Source organism: Bufo gargarizans, chromosome 1, assembly GCF_014858855.1.
Source record: "Bufo gargarizans isolate SCDJY-AF-19 chromosome 1, ASM1485885v1, whole genome shotgun sequence".
In the NCBI taxonomy this organism is placed as follows: domain Eukaryota; kingdom Metazoa; phylum Chordata; class Amphibia; order Anura; family Bufonidae; genus Bufo; species Bufo gargarizans.
The window spans coordinates 298,579,907-298,586,333 of NC_058080.1; positions in this window are offsets into that span (position 1 = coordinate 298,579,907).

The following is a 6,427-nucleotide window of genomic DNA, read 5'->3' on the forward strand; positions in this document are numbered from 1 at the left end:
CAAGTTACTAATATACCTTACTCAGGGGCAGAACTTAAAGTGGCCCTGGAAAAAATAAATAAAAGCAGCCCTATGCTTTAGGTGAATCCAAACTTACAGGAGGCAGGGCAACATAAGTAGACAGGGAAAACAAAAGTAGGTGGGACTAGCAATACCCTACTGAAGCACAAAATCCCACCCCAGCAGAACCAAATACCAGAGTGCAGCACAAAATACTGACTCAGCAGAATCGAATACCACAGTGCAAAATACTGCTGCACCCACCTTCCTTAGGATAGAGATACAGTTGAATTTAGAAGGGCACCTGTGGCCACCAGCCAAGTGCATAACTGCCTGATGCTTCTAGCATTAATTACTACTGAGAGCATGAGATTATTATGTATCCAAATGGCAGCTGTAAGGAGGGCTCAGATGGCCCCATGGGCATCAGCCCACTGGGAAATTTCCCTGTATGGTCTATGGCCAGTCCAGTCTGTCCCTGACTTTACTTCACAAACATGCTAACATACTTTCTCTGTAAGGCCGAGTTCACACTTCAGTTATTTGGTAAGTTATTTCCATCATTTATTGTGAACCGGTAGTGAAAACGACACAGAGATAAGGTATAAGGGAAAGATTTACACCTGTTCTGTCTTTTTGACCCACAGTTTATTTTGGCTCACAACTGATGGAAAAACTAACTAAATAACCGATGTGTGAACTTAGCTTTAGTGAACGATATTATGACCTGAAAGCACATGGGGAAGCAGTCCTTAGATAAGAGCATATGATGCTTCTGCAGTCATGCAAAGTCATGTCAAGCCCATCTATGGGTTTGGAATATGCATTCCCAGCCTAAAAAGAGCGCTCAATCTAATGTAATGTAAAAATTAAAAGAATCATTGACAGACGGGGCTGATGCTCCTAGAATCCCTACATCTTCCTAACACCTTTATTAGTGATTATCTTGTGTTTGATCTAAACATCAGCATATATAATATACGTAAAAGGTTCATAATCATATTTAATGCTTTTAATATTATCTCCCATGGAGATTCTGTTTTATCCCTTGGGAGGTAAGGAAAACATCTGCTGCTTCTGCTGTTGTGAAGAATATACCAGTTGGAACAGAAGTTGATATAACTATGGCTTCCAGTTGTATAGCGGTTGTATCACAGCTGCACATTCCCCCGAGTGCACTGTTTACTTGCAATAGCACAAGCAGATGAAAATGTTATGTTTACAGCGCAGGCTCTACTAGCAAGTATCAGCTGTCTGGAACTTGCTTTACAAGGAGAGAAGTGCAAGAATCTGCGCTGAACTAGGTTATTCCTAAAACCTCAAAACGTGGATTTGTAACGCTTCTTTCCCAAAGCTGTGCTGAAAAGCCTAGACAGTAGTGAGGAAAAGTGTTTGACACTTTCTGTGGGCTATCAGGATATGACATGTAATTTACTTAGAAAAGAATAGAACATTCTCCAGCATCCAACAAGGTTGATCGTCTTTATTGTAGATCAGTATAAAAGTACATACTTCAATCTTCACCACCCTCCACCACAGGTTAACAAGCAATGTTTTCAAAAAGCTTGTTTAGCCGCATGATTTGCTGGTAATACAAAACTGTGCAGTCATTAACCATACCCGCAAAACTGTGCAGCCATTAAGAATTATGACGCTCTATCTTTGGTGTCTTCATGGGTACTACAGCAGCCTGCTTCCACCAAGCTGTTCTAAATGGTTCCTGCATTCCTCTGGTCTATCCACTCAGCTTTATACAAGATGTGTTGGGAGTAATAACATGTGAATTGTCAGTGATACAATTCTCTACCAGAATCTGTCAAATGGTTTATTTAAAGGGGTGCAAGGCACAAGTGGAATCATGAATAATGGACCAAGATGCTCTGGTTAACTCTTTCTTTACTGAAGGTTAACCAGTTGCATAACCCCACCTTAGTATTTTCTAGGGGCTGAATATCTAGTTGCAGGAATAAATAGCTGTATTGCAGGCAAATCCTTATTTTTTACAACTGGATTGACTAAGAAGACTCCCTACACTGTCAACATTTAATGCATCGCACTGAGCCAACCAGAATCCTACTGTGTACTGATGAAGGACAAACACCCCTAAACAGCTGTCTACAGATGGATATCTGGTTTGGCTATATTCCCTTGTCAAATCCCAAGGCTTGTTGGAAAGTTGGATTCTTACTCATAGAGAGCCACTTCCAAGAGGTGGCACTGGCGAGATGGTTCTCTTCCTTGTGAGATACCTCTTTGCATATTCATTTCCCATAGGGCATTGCATTTTTGATTTCTTATCCCCACATTCCAATATCTATAACGTTTTACATTTTTTATTGTTTTGTTTCCATTATTTATGCATTTTTATATGTAAAATTGGGGGTGAGAGGGGGGTCGATTTAAACTTAAATTATATTTTTTTTACTTTTTATTTAATAACTATTCGCCCCCTTAGGGGGCAGAACAGGGATATTTTCATCCCTTGTCCTACAGATCTATTAGGGTGAATAGGATTCTTACACTGTCCCTGCTGAGCTATGCCTCGTTCACAGCGCAGCAGGGAGCTTACCTGGAAGGCTTCAGAAGCATCCAGGCTGCCATGCTAACCAATCTGAACCCCACAATTTCACTACAGAGGCTCCGATCAGAAGGCAGAGGGAGCCGGACCTCTCTGCCTTTCCTCACAGATGCTGCAATCAGCATTTAACATGCCATCTGAAGGGTTAAATGACGTGCCTTGGCGTGATTGCCATTCCTCCTCATTGTGGCTGGCTCCTTCTGTATGATACAGAGGGCACCCACCGTGTATGGAGCGGCTCAGCAAAGCAGCCCCTTCTATACAAATGCGTGTGAATAATGCCATACATGTACGACATCCTGCGTTAAGGGGTTAAACCCCTTAAATTGAATATCCAGTCAGGAGCTCAAGAATGCTGTGCAGGTCATGTGTGTATGGGGTTTAATTATCTGCTATTTATTTTCCTCAGATCTTGCTGCTTGGCTGCCTTTTAGCTTATCTCCATTAGGAAAGACCTTTGATCTGCGTCTGTAGTCTACCTAAAGTGCTTAGTCTGAGTTAGTCTAAGATATACCCTCTATCTCATCATTGGTTCAGACTGCTGCCCTTTGCCTCCAGATTGGCTGCTGTATATAAACACAAGTCTATCACATTTCGCCTGCTGAACACTCAGCAAATACACGCATATGACCACCCCAGCCTGCTGAACTTTGAATTCGACTTTACACGAATAAAGATACAACTTGCAACATTTGGGTGAGTGCCGCTATCGTTATTCCCTCTACTTACTGCATGATTATTGTGGACCTCCTGTTGATAGCAGAGCACCACTGAACAATGTAGATTGACTGAGCCGCACAGTTCCCTGTCTCTGTGAGTGCTGGAGGGATCGGCAGTGCCGCCTTATACTTCTACGTATCTTGACAAGTCTATCACATACTCAACAGGATGTCATGATTGACCTCCTAACGACCCAGAACGAGAATGCTCATCCTAAATGGCCGGACTTTGTGCCCCAGGATGAGCATTCTCGTCCTGCGGTCCTTCCCCCCCCCCCCCCCCCATGTGCGGTGTCGCGAGCAGTGTCAGGGATCTGATAACACAGATGCAGGTGTATTAACCCATCATATGTCAGTGCTGACAGCGGCATATGGGAGGTTTTCGCTCCCTCTTCTGAGCCATCGGGTCTCTGCGCTGCGGTGGCGGGGACTCAATGGTTTCCATGGGGCCTGGAAGCTACGGAGGCCTATGAGGCCCAGCTCCCAGGCTGGGTCTTATAGGCAAACCATCAGCGTATTACACTTTGAGTCAATGCAGTACAATACAGACATATTGTGCTGCATTGAAACAGGGATCAGAATCTGTAATGTTGAAGTCCCATAGTGGGACAAAAAAAATAATAATAAAAGTGAAATAAAAGTGTTTTTAACAATAACAAAAATTAAGCTTTAATAAAAAAAAAAGCCCCTTTCCTATAAAAAGAGACACCTAAAATTGTAAAAAATAGAAAAAAAATAAAAAACAGACTTATTAGGTATGGCCGGATTTATAAAAATATCACATGATCCACCCTTTCTGGTCAACACCGTAAAAATAAAAAATAAAATCTGTGCTAAAAAAAGCATTTTTTGTCACCTTTCATCACAAAAAGTGCAATACCAAGTGATCAAAAAGTAATAGTACCCAAAAACAATACCAATCAAACTGTCATCTCATCCCGCAAAAAATTAGACCCAAACTAAGATAATCACCCAAAAAAGAAAAAAAATATGGCTTTCAGAAAATGGAGACATAAAAACATATTTTTTTTTGCTTCAAAAATGCTTTTATTGTTTAGAACCAAAATATATTTGAAAAAACAGGCATATTAGGCATCGCTGCATCCATAACAGCCTGCTCTATAAAAATATCACATGACCTAACCCGTCTGGTGAACACCATATTTTTTTTTTATAAAAACTGTGCTAAAAAAAAAAAGCCATTTTTGATCACCTTTCTTTTTTTTAATAGCGTTTATTTAACACTTTTCAAGTTAATACAACAATCCCAAAGGGAAAAACAGTTCTGCATGACAGTCACACACGTAAGCAAGACCAGACGATTTCATCAGTGTCATAGAGCACAACAGTAAGAGACATAATTGTATTATAATTACAGAGCATCACTGTTGCCATAAAAAAAAAAAGGGTCTGTACTCACTCACTCCACATCTACACACACAAACACACACTTGGGTGATTCAGTCCCAATCAGTAATGGGTCTCAGACCGTACCCTCCGCCTGCACCCATATACCCCATATTTTGTCAAATCGATCAGGGACTCCTCTCGCTTCATACTTCAATTTGTACATCTGGAGATCTTTGTTAATAAGTTGCACCCACTGGTCCACCGTGGGACACTTGGGAGGTTTCCAGTTCAAAAGTATGTTCTTTCTACCATAGAACATTAATAGTCGTAGCAATATTCTACTATACTTGGATGGAGTCGCATCAGAAACTAGCCCCATAACGCATACTATCGGATCACAGATCCCTGGTAGTCCCAACTTAACATTAATGAAATTGCACACCCCCTTCTAGTATATTTGTAGTGTCGGACATAGCCAAACTATGTGGAAAAAGGATCCTCTATCACCCCCACACCTGTCGCACCCAGGGCTCGGGATCTGCCGCATCTGGTATAGACGCACCGGGGTCAGATATACCCTATGTATCCATTTGGCCTGAATGAGTTGATCCCGGGCGCTTATAACAGACCTCCTCCACCCCAGACGCCATTCCTCAAAATGAGAATCCTCCAACTCTGGGATATCCACCGACCATCTGACAAATGATCGCTGGATAGGAGACTCCTGCAGCTTGATGATTTCACCATAAAAGGAAGAAATTGGTTTATATGATTGCTCCCTCCTGGCTACTGATTCTAGAAGCACTTCAAGCTCAGGGTCAAAGAGTGGAACTGCTTATCACAAGCGTGCCTCAGTTGGAGGAATCGATAAAAACTCGTCCGAGGTAACAGGAAGTCCGATTGTAAACTCTCAAAAGAGCGAAAGACCCCATCCTGGAACAGCTGTGTCAAGTACTTAAGCCTTAATCCGTATGTATATCCACAAACCTCGTCCAGGCCTCTATAACCGACACCATAGCATCCGTATATCTCCCATCGACCAGAACTCTGCCTCCCCTATAAACCAGGTTCGTTAGAGCTTCATACGACCCGACTAGCGCTGCCTCCAGCACCACCGCCGGATTGTTGGGATCCGCTCTGATCCACCAGGATGCGTAAATCAGGCGTGTCGCTATATAGTAAACATACAAATCAGGAAGCTGCAAACCCCCTTGTAAATAGGAAGCTTTCAACGTCTTCCGTGCTATCCTTGGGGTCTGATGACACCATAAGAATCGGGACATGACTTTATCTAAGACATAAAAATGGGACTTAGGGATCCTCACAGGAGCCGCTCTATACACATATAATAGCTTAGGCAGCAACACCATTTTAATGATGTTGATCCTGCCTATTAAGGTCAAGGGGAGATTTTCCCAGGCTTCCAACTTACGTGTGACATATTCCATAGTGGGCCTCAGATTCAGATGGCAGAATTGCCGAGGGTCTCTATGTATTTGAATCCCCAAATAAAGGAGGCTGTCCACTACTCTCAGGGGGGACACCAGAGAAATATCAATCCCTTCCTCCATGTCCATTATACATAGACTGGATTTAGCCCAGTTCACTCGCAATCCTGAATATCTACCATATCCGTTCACCACATCCAGCAGAGTTTCTAAGGAGGGGCTAGGGTCAGCTAAGTACACCAACAGGTCATCCGCGTACAGTGACACCTTCTCTTGTATCCGAGCTATCGTCCATCCTTCTATCAAGGAGCTATTATTGATCAATTGTGTAA